At 43.9% G+C, this 15951-nt stretch overlaps 1 protein-coding gene across 3 annotated transcripts in view; it reads right to left on the bottom strand.

The window, feature by feature from the left end:
* Nucleotides 1-11888, bottom strand: part of Ap1b1 (adaptor related protein complex 1 subunit beta 1) — a 55923-nt gene extending 44035 nt beyond the window's left edge. For 2 of the 3 annotated variants that reach the window (XM_058573573.1, XM_046427223.2), the window contains exon 1: nt 11732-11888. The gene's annotated coding sequence lies outside the window, so the exon portion shown is untranslated. The remainder of the gene's footprint in view (nt 1-11731) is intronic. The other variant, XM_058573574.1, reaches the window with a different exon arrangement.
* Between the last annotated feature and the right edge of the window lie 4063 nt (nt 11889-15951).

Here is a 15951-nt window from a genome sequence, read left to right as displayed (position 1 = left end):
AACACCCCTTGTTGGTGTGGATGTGGGGAAATAGGCATCCTCATTTGATGCCAGTGAGAGATTAAAGTGTAAACTCAAAGCAATTTGACAACACCTATCAGAACAGCAAATGTACATACCTTTGATTCAGCAGTTCTGCTTATAGGACTTTATATGTTTTTTTAAAAAAACTATGTAGATACACAATTATTCATGCAGCATCCTTTGTAATAGCAAAATACCGTGAAAACCTTAATGTCCATTAACATGACTATGTAACCGGAGGAAAACTATGTAACTCTGAAAAAGAACAAGGCAGCTGTACATGCATTTTTATGCATCACTCTCCAAGATAATAAACAAAGCAAAATGCAAAACTAATGTACTATGCTACCATTTGTATTTTTAAAATATGAATATTAATGAAACATAAATACCAAAAGTTTACAAATGCACGGACTACCCTTAAGAGGACAAACAAGTTAATAGTGGTTTCCTTCAATAAGGAAGCGGGGTGACTGAGGAATGGTGAGATACTGACTTTTCATCATTCACATCTTGATAACTTTGAAATTTTATCCTGTGTGCATGTATTACCTATTTTAAACATAAAGAAAAAATAGTACATCTACCCCCAACATTTTCTCCACCCCTGTGTTCATTCTTGTCTCAGTTTAAGCTCTGCTGCCCCAGAGGAGCCTCTTTTGCATCCAAAGGGCCTGAAATTAGACCCAATGGTGTCCCAGACTTCTCTGCTGCCCTCCATGTTCCTCTAATGTGGGATATGTCCTGTTTAATGTTGTCAAACGAGTGAATGGCACTATACCTGGCACACTCCAGAAGCTCACCAGATGTCTTCTGACATAATGAATGAAAAGATGGGTTCCAGAGAAGCTAGAAACCAAGGGCCCATACAGATCAAGATAAGAGACCTCGGTGACAAGCACCAGACAGTGAGGACTGGGGCAGACCTGGAACATATGGCTTTGCAATTAACTTTCAACAAACATGGCAAGGTTGATCCAAAGCCAAGATGACCTCCAGGCAGTCTGGCTTTGCTACCAAGGGCTGTGAGACCCTGGGAAAATCTCCCCATCTCTGGGCCTTACTTTTTCCAATTGTCAAATGAAAATTCAACCAGATCAATGGCTTTTCAAGTCCATTCCCACTCTTTGTAACTACTCTGGTTGAGGTATAGATGGGGAGCTTAGAGCCTGGTCTCGTTCCATTCATTATGCCCACCTCTCCCCCTCCTCATTGGGAGCCCTTCATACATCCCATGGTTCCAAGGCATAAAGTTCGAAAACAAGTTTACTAAATGACAGACAAAAGTCCTCCTACATTTCATATGCTACAATTCTCTACTCATTGAGGAAAGCCGTTCCCCACCAATAAGTGTTCTTTCCAGGTATCAAACAAGAGGAAGTCCAGCATGATCATTCTAAGAACATAAGACATTTCCAATGGAACAAAAGAGAGTAAGTTCAGCATGCAGCCAGGACCAGTAAAGGAAATCTTTTTTCTTTCTTTCTCTCGCTTTTTTTTTTTTTGTACCAGGGAATGAACCCAGGGATGCTCTACCACTGAGCCACTTCCCCAGCCTATTTTATTTATTTTGAGACAGAGTCTCGCTAAGTTGCTTAGGGCCTCACTGAGTTGCTGAGGCTAGCTCTGAACTTAGATCATACTGCCTCAGCCTCCCAAGCCACTGGGATTACAGGTGTGAGCCACTGCACTGGGCAGGGCCAGTAAATCTTACTGAGTCTTTGGCAGGAAGGAAAACAGTAACAAGACAAGCAAGAAAGTGTTTTAATTTCCCTAAAAGCCAGACAATGGCTTACTCTGTGCTATACCCTGATCATGTACCTGCCCATGGAGCTCCAAGTTTGACAGAAACGGGTCTGTTCACCCCTCCTCACCTGTCTGACAGTATCCTTTATTTTGTTTGTTTATTTTATTTATTCTATCTCAGGGTACTGATTCCTGTCAGAGCGGCCCATGCCCTGCAAACAGATGAGAAACATGAGGCTGGCTGTGCTTGCACCTGCAGTGCACGCCATCAGCACCTGGTGAATCAGAGAGCCCCCAGTATTGTGAGATCAGCTAGAAAAGCAGCTTTAGGAAAAGAGGGAAGAGACAATTAGACAAGGTCTGATCCACCTGCCATGACCCATGTCTGAATGCAAGGATATTCAGGCCAGGATCTGTGGAGGTCTGTGTTGGTGGCTTCCATGGTTAAACCCTTCCCTGATGAACAGAAACCTGTTCCAAGGAGCACGGAGTCCAAGGGCAGTCAAGACTAAGTTAGAAAAAAGTGAATAAAAGGGACTAGAGTGAGGGGCTGGGATTGTGGCTCAGCGGTAGAGCATTTGCCTAGCACATTCAAGGCCCTGGGTTCGATCCTCAGCACCACATAAAAATAAATAAATAAAATAAAGGTATTGTTTACTCAGCAGTAAAAGAGAATAAAATCATGGCATTTGCAGGTAAATGGATGGAGTTAGAGAAGATAATGCTAAGTGAAGTAAGCCAATCCCAAAAAACCAAATGCTGAATGTTTTCTTTGACATAAGGAGGCTGATTCATAGTGGGGTAGGGAGAGGGAGCATGGGAGGAATAGATGAACTCTAGATAGGGCAGAGGGGTTGGAGGGGAAGGGAGGGGGCATGGGGTTATTAATGATGGTGGAATGTGATGATCATTATTATCCAAAGTACAGGTATAAAGACACGAATTGGTGTGAATATACTATGTATACAACCAGAAGTATGAAAAATTGTGCTCTATATAAATAATAAGAATTGTAATGCATTCTGCTGTCATAGATAAATTTTTAAAAAATTAAATAAATAAAGGTATTGTGTCCAGCTACTACAACTAAAAAAAAAGGAACTAGAATGGTGTTACCATTTCTTCTTCACCTGGAACAAGAAAGCCACAATTTGATCATTTTATTTCTGTCTCAAGGACAGAGAGAGATTCATCTCACAAATAGTCCCCTACTCTGTGCCACGCCCTGATCATGTTCCTGCCCCATGGGGCTTAGAGTTTGATGGAGATGATAAGTCTACTCACCCCCACCCTCCACCCAGGTCTGACAGTATCCTTTTATTTTATTTTATTTATTTTTCTGTAGCACTAAGGATGGAACCCAGGGCATCACACATGCTAGACAAGTGCTCTACCACTATGGCCCCAGCCCAACAATCTCTTAAAAAGGAAAGGATCCTCCAGTAAGTACTAAAGTTCACTTTAAGACAGGGAAACAAGGCCAAGTTCAAGATTAAAAGGTGAGTCAGCAGTAGAGAAACTAGATTTCTGACTTTCTCTGAGACAATGTGCTCACCAAACTCAGGCTCTTTCAAGTCAGCTAGTAACTATGAGTAGATAAGCTGTGTGCTTCCTCAGGCTCAGCATGAAAGTCAGAACAAATGTGGCAGCAGTAGCAGCAATGGCAAGTGCACAGGTGCACCATGGGCCAAGACACTCTGTAAAGAGCTTTAGATTTAGTCCTCACAATAATCTGTGAAAAAGGTTTTAATAATATCACAGGTTACAGATGAGGAAACTGAAATCCAAAGAGGTCAATGCTTTTTTTGTGTTTGAGTCACCCAGCTAGAACATGGTAGTGCCAACACTTTCCACCACTGTCCCACAATGTGATCACAAGTCCTACTCCAACCAGTGAGACAACAACTCATCTCTAAATGAAGCCCTGGAAGAAACGCACATGCTCCAAGCTAAAGGGTATGTGAAGTAGATTGCCACATATCCTGACAGACTCCCTCAGATGTTGAACAGAAGGTTATTTTAAGGCCAGCCCATCTACCTTGGACAACATAACATCTAGTTTGGTAATATGCCTAGCAAAAGCCTGTTGAGAAGAGCTTGCCAAGTTATGGGTCTCCTGGGATTTGGATGAAAACTGATTAATCAAAATCAATCTCCTGAAGCCCACTAGAAATCGAAGGCTTCAAAATGAAAAGGAACCAAAAGCAAACAAATGCCACATGCAAACAAAGGTTCTTATCTCAGACTCTAAAACTCCATTCTAGAATCACTTGATTCTAGAATCAGTTGTCAGTTCTCAATTAATCTACAAGTAGTAATGTATGGAAAGGTCTGCTGCCAAGAAAAAGGAAAGTTCCTAGGGATTTGGAAAAAAATTAGCAAGGTCATCTTCTGAACAATACTTAATCAATGTGAGGAGGAAAAAGGACAAGAACTATAGAATAAGACTTGTGATCTCTGTTTTTCCCACTTATACCACAGGAACACTTTCTGGAGAGTTGTCCATTTTCATTGTCTTCCATCAGCAAGTATAATGTGGTGCGTCATCTGCTGCAAACCTGGGTCTGTGCCCCACCAGGAGCATGCACACAATAAAGGTCAGCCTTTTCCCACAAGGCTTTTACAGATTCAGAAGCCAGGGAAAGGACTGCAGAGGAATAACAGAGTGATTCTGAGCTCTAGATAACTGCCACCAAAGCTTGAGGAGCAGGGTTCTGAGACAGGTGGAGGGGCTCTCTTTGATGAAGATGGACTTGGATGAACATGGAAAGACAGGTCAGATTCAGAAAGGGAGGAGCTGGGGTGACAGAAGACCCACCAGATCCTAGCATAACAAGGGAGGTAAATGAGAACAGCAGAGTCATTGCCGATGCTAGCTGGAAGCAGGCTCCATACTGAGTAACTTACAGCCTGTCTCATTTCATCCTCACTTAAAAGCAAGGCATTAAGGACACTGAGAGAGAATCGGCCTATCCAAGGTCAAAACCTGTGTGTTTAGAAGTCTGTGAGACTTCCTCCTTGGCTGGAGGAAAGACTTGGAAGGGGGAAAGAAGCATATTAGGTTAGGTAAGGTAAAATGAGATTTAAGAGCATGTTGGACCTTTCCAGCAGAAGACGCAGAGTTGTCAAATGACAGGTCTCCCACTGATAAGCTTTTGATACTACTGATCCTTTCCTTCTTCCTGAAATATTTTCTTCCTTTAAATTCCCTCTTACCACACCATCCATTCCTTCTTGGTTTCCTCTGCTCCTTCCTCTTCTTCCTCTCTTTCAACTCTTCTCTTCTCTATCTACACTATTTCACCTCTCTGTTGATCACATCCAGCATCACAGCTTTAAGTATCATCCACAAGTGGACAACTCACAACTTTACATCCCCTGGTCCAACCTCTTCCTGAGTCCCAGGTTCCTACAAACAAACCATCTAATTGACTTCTCTTCTTAAATGTCTATATGACTAGCAGGGAAGTCAAACTGAACATGATAAAAACTGACCTCTGGCTTCCTTCCCTCTCCCAACAGGTTCACCTTGCAGTCTTCAGTTACTCCTAACAGGTTCTCAGGCTAAAAATCTCAGTTACCTTTGACAACATACTCATACCCCACATCTCATCTATCAGCAAATTCTACTGGGTGTACTTCGAGATTAAGTCCAGAATCCATGAAGTGGCTTCTCACTAGCTCCATTGCTACAACCTGGCCCCAGGTCACCATCACTTCCCATTGAGATTGCTACCAATCTGCATCCACACTGTTTCTGACAACCCAAAATGATTCTCTTACAGTCTAAGACAATGACACCCCTCTGCTCCAGTCCTCCAGCAGTTTCCTATCTTACTCAAAAAAAAAAAAAAAAAAAAAAACCTAAATCCCTACCACCCCTGGATGAGATGCAGCCCCTACCCCACCATTTCCTCTCTGAATTCTTCTCTCCATTACTTCCTCAGCTCCAACCACATGAGCCTCTGTGCTGTTCCTTGAACACAATAAGCATTTTTCTACTGCAGGGCCTTTGCATATACTGTTTACTTTATCAGGAAGGCTCTTTTCCTAGATAGACTATGGCTCAGATCCTAACCTCTTTTAACTCTTAGTTCAAATTATCACCATCTCATTGAGACCTTCTCTGACCACTTTATTTAAAACTGTACACCCCTCTAGCCAATCACCATTATTTCCCAATCCTCTCTCCTCTTTTTCTTCCCCTTCAGATTATTTATCACCTACATACTATAAAAGGTACTTACTATTTTTCTTCCTGGAAAACATAAATTCCATGAAAACAAGGATTTTATCTGTTTCATTCACTACAGTTTTCTACCTATTATTTGTATACCACGCAAAATGTTTTAATGACTAGTGCTTAATTCCCTTCTTGGGGAAATTTCATATTTTGTAAACCAACCTCAGCTGGACTGGTTCTGACAGGATCAGAGATACATCTTACTCTTTCAAGCTATTTTGACCATATTGAAATTGAAAATGCCACCACCTCAGCCTATTTTATAGTCAATAAATGGAAAGTAAGTGTATAAATGATCAGAGAGAGAAGAAAAGGCAAAGGGTAGAAGAACAGATGGCAACATCTAAAATGGTAAAAATGTTCAGGCCACTTCCCTTCAGTGAAGCCAGGTTGCTGGTACCTGCTCTCACAAGCTTCTATAGGCTCAGAGAGCCAGCAGACTGAGGAAGGCAGTGGGTTTTGACACGGGCTATGATGGAAGCATGGTCAGACCCTCCTCCCCCCCATAGCCCTTCAGGCCCACAAGCCTTCTGAGTTCCGTTAAGTGCCACATGCTCATTGCCTCTGCACCTGCTGATCCTCCTGCCTGGATTATCCTTTCCTGCTCTAGCGTGGCTGCAAAAACTTATCCTTCACATCTCAGCTAAGATGACATCACTTCAAAGACACCTTCCTCACATCTGCTGTAAGAAGGTATTTCTCTGCCCCATCCCCCAGAATTCTTATACATTTTCCACACGTTAACTCTAAGTGTCTGCCATGTACTAGAAGCTGTTGCACACGCTGCGGATGCCAGCAGTGAAGGAAACAAAATTCCTCCCTTCATAGGTTTATTTACATCCTAATGGGGAACAGAGACTTTAAGTGAGATAAATAAGTGAAATGTTTAGTATCTCATAGAGTAGTAAGTCCATTGCAAGGAAGGAGGATAGGAAGCATGGAGTGAAGGGATGGAAGGTTGAAATTTAACTAGGGTAGACATAGAAGGCTTCCTTGAGAAGGTGACAGGTGATATCATGGCGGGTAGGGAGCCTTCCAGGCAAAAGAAATAGCTAGAGGGTTGGGGAGAGTACTTGCCTAGCATACCAAGTGCTGGGTTTGATCCCCAGCATTGCAGCATTGCAAAAAAGAAAGAAAAGAGAAAGTGCCAGGGTAAAGGAGTGTGCCTGGAATGTCTAAGGCAAATATGGCTGAGTGAGAAATGAGGACAGCAGTGGGTTATGAGGTCAGAGGAGAATATGGGGGCTCTATGGTCAAGGTCAAGACTCTGGCTGTTACTCCGAGGGAGCTGGAGGGTTCTGAGCAGAGAAGCCCTGAGATCTGACTTACATTTTAACAGGCTCTGGCTGCTATGCCCTTTTGTTTTCTCTCATGGCTTATCAGTTCTCTTAATCATTGCATTTTCCCCCCTGTTTCTACTGTCTCCCTCCCCAACAAGAAATGGCAGAAATTATGCCTGGCTTGATTACCTGTCAAAAAAGGGCCAGTGCCAGGCACTAGCAGGTCTCAAAAAACACCGAATAAATGAATGAGTGTTGGATTTATGAAGTCTCTGTTCCCGGTGTCAATACCCAACAACTAATCCTTCAAGATTAAAGAATGAAGATGACAGAAAGTGGCTATTCTCAAACTGACATTCAACCCTCAATGTGCTTAAGATCCTAAAAGCAATGAGGTGGGGTTAAAAAGAACCTGCCACTCAAATCTACTTTTCTACTCTACTACAGAACTCAGCTGTTGAAGCGCTGAAATAAAACACTGAAGGGTTAGTTTTAAAGCTTTTGAGATCTGACCTCTAAATCTACCACTTTGCAGTTTAGTGTCCACTGGGAAGATAGATGGGGATCAATGATTACAGCATCCTGGGTGGTAATGAACTCTGGAACTTCTGGAGTCAACCAGTGACACTCTAACCTTAATTAGAAGGCGCCTCTCAACTTAGAGACCCTCCTGGTAAAGGTCAAGCCCAAGGTTAAAGATAAGAAGATCATAATGCTCTGGAGTCTAAAACCACAGGGAAGTCCCTCAGCTCCACCAACAAATAGGAGACAATCTAAGAGGCTAAAATAAGAGAACACACACAAAGCCCTTGTAGTACACAGCACCCTAAGGGAGCTAGGCAATTATTAGCCACTATTATTTCTACAGAGGGGGAGTGTTTACCCTCTCCTTGGGGACCTGAGGAACTCTGGTGGCTGGAGGCAGCAATGATAAGTTTGAGAGTAATTAATACCACTACTAGTCAGATTTCTCCCTATCCCCTGGGGTGATATGATAATGGACAGGACATCATCTAGGAAGTGCTTTGAATGCCATAGATGTCAAGAAACCCTAACAAGTCAATGTAATATTCACTTACTAAACATTTGTGGTGCACTGCACTGACTCTGTGCCAGACAGAGTCACAACTGGAGACACAACACAGTTAAGACAGGTCTTATGAAGGATTGAGAGTTTGTTTGTTTTTTCCCTAAAAAGACATCCAGCAGGGCATGGTGGTGCATGCTTGTGATCCCAATGGCTGGGGAGGCTGGATCACCAGTTCAAAGCCAGCCTCAGCAAAAGCAAGGCGCTAAGCAACTCAGTGAGGCCCTGTCTTTAAATAAAATACAAAATAGGGCTGGGGATGTGGGTCAGTGGTTAAGTGCCCTTGAGTTCAATCCCCAGTATCCAAAAAATAAAAAGATATCCAAGTAAACAGACACACCCACTGTGTCACCCATTGTGATCACAGAACACCCAGCAGGGGTATCTAGCTCAGGCCTGCAGGATGGTGGTAATGATCAGAAAGGCAGCACCAAGTAGTGCTCCAGTAACAGAGGTTTGGTGCAGGGAGCAGGAAATGGTGTTCAGACAAAGAAGGAAGAGCATGAAGCAAAGGTAGAAAGGCATAAAAAAGTATCTAGACGTGGAAGCAGCTTGGGAGGTAGAAGTATGGAGGAGGGATGAGGAGAGAAAGCCAGGCAGGAGTCAGAGCCCAAAAGATCTTGGATACCAAGCTAAGGAAGTGGGTGAGTTTAGCCTGCAGGCAATAAGGAACCACTGATGGATTTTCTTTTTTTTTTTTTTCCACTGATGGATTTTCAAGCAGGACTTTTTTGTTTTAAGGATCCCCCAACTGCTCAGGTGATATCTTCTCTCTGGTGTATTTATTCTTCTATGTGAGAAGGGATAAAGAACAAAAAATCTCTTCTGGTCTGTGAAAATAAAAATACCTGTCCAGAAAAAAAAAGACCTTCAAGGACTAGATGCCCCTCAGAAACAGAACAAAGGGCCAGGTGCAATGGCACACACCAGCAGCTCGGGAGGCTGAGGCAGGAGGACTGCAAGTTCAAAGCCAGTCTTAGCAATTTAGCAAGTCCCTAAGCAACTTAGTGAGATTTAAAAAAAAAAAAAAAAAGGGCTGGGGATGTAATTCAGTGGTTAAGTCCCCTGGGTTCAATCCCCGGAAAAAGGAAAAAAAGAAAGAAAGAAATGAAATAGAGCAAAGCATAAAACCATACATAAGCCACGCTTGCTTACTGTCAGCATATCATACTTCCATGCCAGACATGAAGGTCTTCTGGGAAGTAAGCAGTTTAGAAATGCAAGTTTTGAGGATGGCTAGAAAAAGATCAAAGTCCAGAGCCAGAATCTACAGGACCAACAAACTGAACATATTCTGAAATACTTTTAGGAAGTGAAAGAAGGGTGGAAGAAGCCCTAAGTACACAAAGGTCTCTATTTGCACAAGGAAGCAACACCCCACAAGCCACAGCTGCCAGTCTTCCTCAGACACAAGCCCTGGCAAGCATCAACTGTTTTAGGGTCAAAACACCCACCAGTGTAACAGGCTCTGCACAATTTCCTCTTTTAACAACTCTAAAATGGGTGTGGGGGAGGGGTGATCAGTATTATTTTGCAGCTGAAGTAATGAACTCAGCCCAAATAATCTGTTCAGGTCACACTGCGGAGAAGCTGCTGAGCTGGGGCTGAGAGGAGTCAGGAATGCTGTTCCCATTATACCTCTGAGCCCTTCAAGTTGCTCAGGGTAAAGCTTCTGGTGGACCGACACTTAACAGATGATCTCAACCCATGCAACCTTTGAGAGATCTGTTATTTAAGAAACAGTGAAGCTGCCCCTCATGATGGTTTCTAAGAGGAGCTTGGTGGGCTAAAGCCAGGACAGGGAGCCAGATGCTCTGAGCTATGTCCTACCATCTGTGACAAGTTGCTTTATCTCAAATCCTCTCCTGGAAGGATGGGGATAAGGTAACAGTATTAAGTTTCTGTGAATTCAATGAACTAGGAGAACAGACCACAATTTAAAGAAAAAAGTAACAAGAGTAATATTTTTTAATCATATCTTTCTTCAGAAGTATGTGGAAACCTTCTTGGATTCATTAGGGCTTAAAGCACCTGTGTGTAGGAAGATGACAGGTCTTCACACTGTGGTCAGGGAAACTGAGGCAGACCTGGAACAAATGACTTCTGCAAAGGAGTGAGGCTCCAACTCACAGAACCTAGCTCCCTGGCCATCAAACCACCTCATTCTTTCAGCCAAGATATATATTCATCCCAGGCAAGATGGCACAGGCCTGTGCATTTTTCAGAGAGATAGAGTCTTCCCTTGAATACATTAGGTACATTCTTCCAGAACCTAGCACCAAAAGATCTCCTTTCTCTTTACTGAAAAAGCAATGCAGCTCAGCCTCTCTCAAGAGACATCTGGATGTTAGCTGCATGGATAGTCTGTTTTGTGTCTCACAGTTCCTAACCGGGAAATTTTAAGCTCTTGTCCTGAAAGATAAATCACTTATATCGACAGCCTGCAGGATTGTTTCACCCTAAAGAAAGTGAATTAAATGCCCTTTATGATGATCAGACAAAAAGCAATAAGGCTACATCTTGACACAGATCCAAATAATATACCAGCAGCTTGAAATATTAAATAGTTCCTACACCCTAACCCTACTCCAGCTTCTCCTTTGTCTCTGCACTTTGCTGGTCTCTAAAAACCTAGGTAAGAACCCCAGTGCTTCTGCCTCTTCTACCTGATTGACTTTATATGTGTGATTTGACTTTTGTGCCTGTGTGTCCTGGTGGATAAAATGGGTAAGGTATCAATAGCTACCCTACAATATGGCATTGTAAGTAAAGTGTTTAGCACGGTGCATCGTTTACAGCAGGAGCTTAATAACTAAGATGGAATTCTTGTTAGTGTTTTCTAGCATTATTACAGGTGTCCCCATTCTGTCAACTCGTCCCAAAGGACCCAAAGGACAGACCAAGCCTTAGCCTATCAAGGAGCGGGAGGCACAGAGCCATTTCTTGACCCCCCTCCCCCCATCATTTGGAATTTTGGCAAAGAGATAAGCCCCTGTAAGAGGAGGAGGCCCCAGGACAGCCATAGGTTGAGTGCGAAGGGGGAACCCAAATCCGGAAGAGTTTTCCCTCGGCCAGGGACAGGCTCCATGGGGCCTAAGTCTAGGAGTCTCTCCGGGCGGGCGCCCCATGAGGGGCTGCGGACCTGGGACTAGCCCGGTGCTGGCCAGCAGTCAAGTGGGCGCGAATGAATGAACCCGCAGTCCTTACTCCTGGTCTCGGTCGGGAACGCCGCTCGCGCCCCTCTAGCATGGCGTCCTCACCGTGACCCCTGACCCCGCAAACCCCTCAGCTCGACCCCCGACTAGCCGCCCCACTTCTTTCCGAGCCTCGTCGGTCTCCCTGTTTCCTCACCCGCAGGTCCAAACGGCTCCCGGGGCCACGACTCGATTCGGCTCGGCAGCAAAATGTCCGCGGCCTCCTCCTCCCCGTAACCCGGTGCGTCGGTGCAGCCGGCCGCTCCGAGCCCCGCGGCTGTCACCTGCCGGGCGGAAGTGAGCGGCCAGCGCGCGGGCACTTCCGGTGGACGCACGGCCTGGGGGCGGGATCAAGGGTACAACCCGAGCAGGGGTGGTGCCCGTGGGCGTGGCGACTGTGGGCGGGACCGACCGCTATTAACCTCTCTGCCGCCGAGCGCTGATTTGCCACTGTACCCTGCAGAGCGCAAAGAAAAACTAGTCGGTCAACAGCTAAGTAATTAGGGTGCTGAGGCCCTGAGAAGGGTAGGATTTTACCCAATGGGAGAGTCAAAATTAGAACTGTAAATCTAGTCAAACGCAAGACTGAAGCTTCTCTGCTAGTCTGAAGCTGGACTGTTTCAGGACAGCGTCAGCGCCCTAGGGGAAAACATCATTCCCTCCAAGGAAATTTTATCCCCTGGGATCTTAATAAAGTGCCATTTCTCCTTTTGCCAGGACCTCAATTGCTATTGTCACCTTTCCCAATTCCATTAATTTTCTCTTCCTTCTAGATAATTTCTGTTCATTCCCTTTAAAACATTATGTAATTTCTACTCTTTAAAGGTGCTTTACTGAACAAATAATATTTACATCGCAGAGAAATGGAAATATACTTGAAGCAAAAAGAAAACAAGCCGGTTGCTCTGGCCCAATCCTGTAATCCCACCTATTCGAGAGGCTGAGGCAGGAAGATCACAGATTCAACAATTTTAACAGCCTCAGCAATTTAGCGAGAGCCTGTCTCAAAATAAGAAATCAAAAGGGTTGAGGATGTGTGACTCAGTGGTTAAGCGCCCCTAGATTAAATCTCTGACACACACACCCCATCTCTCACACAAACACACACACACACACACACACACAATCATGTGTGATCCCATTGCCGTGAAACAACCACTTTTAATATTTTGGTAAATATCTTCCTGGACTTGATTTATTATCTGATATTTTTATCTCACCAAGATATTGGTAAAACTTCCTCAAAACAATATATTAATTTCTACTTGTGCTTACCAATACTTTCATAGTACTCTAATGTTTGGCTCATATTGTGATTTTCTTAAACAATCCCCTAAAATTGTACATAAGGTTGTTATAAATCTTAATATTATAAAAACATTTTGATAAATAAGCTCTTGCACAGCCATAGATAAGAAAATTGTAAAAAGAGCATGAAATAGAGTCCCACATACCCTTCACTCAGCTTCCTTTGATGGTGACTCTCTCTCTATCTCTGTAGTATGACATTAAGCCCAGGAAATTGGCATTAGTAAAATGCCATGATCTCAACTACAGACAGTATTCTGTTTTTAAATCCATTTTCAAAGTAGGCAGGGAAGAAAAATATTTTTTCTTTTTTGCTGCAATGATGGAAATTTATTTTTCTACAGTCACGGAGGCTGGAAATCTAAGATCAAGACCAAACTGGTTTCTTCTCCTTGACTTGCAGATGGCCACCCTTTTGTTGTATCTTCACATGGTCTTTCCTCTGTGCACCTAGAATAATCTTATATCTACATGTCAAATCACATATCTGGAGGAAACTTTTCTAATGATAAATGTTGGCAAGTGCCATCAGTCTCATTGGAAAACAAATTGGGAATGTGACCCAGAAAAAAAAAATTTTGTTCAACAAAATGAACACACCTAAAGGTACCAAGCTGGAGAACTTATGTGCAAGTGACAAGGTAGTAGCAGAAAGCAGAGCTTTAAGATTTCCAAGGAGACCAAGGTCGCTGGGCCCAGCTGCTCAGGAAGGACTTCCTGGGGAAGGTAGCATTTGTTGTAGGTCTTGCTGAATTAGTACAAAGTTTCACAGGCTGCAATGGCAGGAAAGGGCAAACCAGGGAGGATAGTACAGAGGCAGGAAGGCTACACAGGGTCTCCATGCAAAGGAGCGAGGCAATCAAGTACTTCAGAAAGCTTGGGAAATCAGGGCTGGGGATATGTCTCAATGGTAGAGTGCTTGCCTGGGTTCCATCTCCAGCATGGGAAGGAAAGAAAGAATGGGGGGGGGGGAGAAAGAAAGAGCGAGCCAGGTGTGGTGGCACATGCCTATAATCACAGAGGCTCAGGAGGCTGAAGCCAGTCTCAGCAAGAATGAGGCGCTAAGCAACTCAGTGAGACACTGTCTCTGAATAAAATACAAAATAGGGCTGGGGATGTGGCTCAGTGGCCCCATGACCTTGAGTTCAAACCCCAATACCCCTCCCCCTGAAAAAAAGAAAGAAAACAAAGCTTGGGAAATCACAAGCCCCCTACTCTTCACCAGGCTCTGGGCTAACTGTTGGATAATCAGATGGTTGAGGGCAAAGGTCCTGCTCTTGCTGAATTTACAGTTTGTCTAGGGAGGTGACAAAGCAGCAGACCCAAGTTTCTTCCAAAGCCTCTCTCCTTGACTTGTAGATGGCTGCACTTGCAGAAGTGTGAGATTAGTGCTACGGTAGGGGACATCCTGAGGGCTTTGGGAATCCAGGACAAGAACAGAAGCTCCCTAGGGTTGGAAGGACCAGGGGAAGCCTGGATAAATGGGGGGGGGGTATTTAATCTGTAACTTTAAAACAATGACTATTTATGGAGCCCCTCTGTTGTGCCGAGTGGTTTGCAGGCCTCATTTGCTCTCTCCATTGGCCCCAGAAGGCAGGGGCTGTTTTAATTCCATTTATCTGGGGAGCGGGAGGGGACACAAATCTGAGACTTAAGTCAAATAGCATGTGAGTGGCAGAGCTTGAAGGCCTGGTCCCAGAGCCCCAGCTCTCATTAGTCCCAATAATTTCACCTAAAATACATTGTCACTCCTACCTGAGCTAGCCATGTTGGGGATGCAGCAGTGAACAAGGAACAGCCCAATCCCTACTTGGGGCTCACTGCTGAGTGTAGGAGCAAGACAGATAATGGGACAAATTATAAGTGAGTGATCAGCAGCACCAGGGAGGCACAGGAAACTTGGACACCAAATGAAGTGATGTCCAGCTTGAACCATGAAAGATGAAGATACAGAACACCAATGTGAGGTAGGAGTTCAGGGACACCAAGATGGCAGAGGCAGGTAGAAGAAAAATGCCACTGGAGAGTAAGACAGAGAGTTGGGTCATCCTGTCCCTGTTTTTGATAAGTCCCATTACCATGACAACTCCTGTCACTAAGGACTTACCACCCTTGATAACTCCTGCCACAGTTCGGTATTTTAAAATGACCTATGATGGTAAGTGGACAGTATTCTAATTAGGTATTCTAAAGTAACCAATGGAGGGAAATTGAACACTCTTCTAATCAGGTATTAAAAGGTAATCAGGGGTTGGGGTTGTGGCTCAGTGGTAGAGCATTTACCTAGCATGCGTGAGGCACTGGGTTTGATCCTCAGCACTCCATTAAAAAAATAAAAAACAAAGTGATAAAGAGTAATGTTTATTTTTTAAAAAAGGTAATCAATGGAAACAAATGAGGTGAGGTTTTTCATTTGGACCACACAGAGAAGAGATAGCCCAGCATATAGGACGCTAATTTCTAGACCTCAGGACCTTGAGCTTCTCTCTCCTGCTCAGTCCACTTTGCTCTACCTTACCGAGTGGTAATTTAACCTTCAACTTCAATAAATCTGCACTTTGCCTTTTACTTCTCTGTGTCTTGCTCAATTCTTCTTCTTTTTTTTTTAACCCAGTGCCTCACATGTGGGAGGCAAATGCTCTACCACTGAGCCATAACCCCAGCCTCTGTCTTGCTCAATTCTTTGTTCAGGACACCAAGGACCTGGACTTTAGCTGGACACCTCAGTGGTAACACTTAACAGTTACCATGATCCAGGCACCACCTTAGCCTCTTCTACATATTGATTCACTGAACTCTTCCAGTAATTTAGGTTCCCTGACAGTCCCTAAGTAGAGATGAAAGGGCTGGGGATGTAGTTTGGTGGTGGAGCATCTACCTAGCATGAGTGATACCCTGGCTTTGATCCCTAAAAATGGGTTTGATCCTTAAAAATATGTATAGAACCAAGCAGAGATGAAAACAGGTTGGTGGGCAGAACTGATTTCTCCTCTACTTTCCTATAGGTCTGGACATTTCCTCCCATAGTTCAGACTGGAAGGAGAGCTAAAATTATAATACTAATAAGAG

This window comes from Marmota monax, unplaced genomic scaffold, assembly GCF_021218885.2.
Source record: "Marmota monax isolate L192 unplaced genomic scaffold, Marmota_monax_Labrador192_F-V1.1 WCK01_AAM20220418_F8-fsc00177, whole genome shotgun sequence".
Lineage (NCBI taxonomy): Eukaryota > Metazoa > Chordata > Mammalia > Rodentia > Sciuridae > Marmota > Marmota monax.
This window is presented reverse-complemented; position numbering and strand designations above follow the sequence as displayed.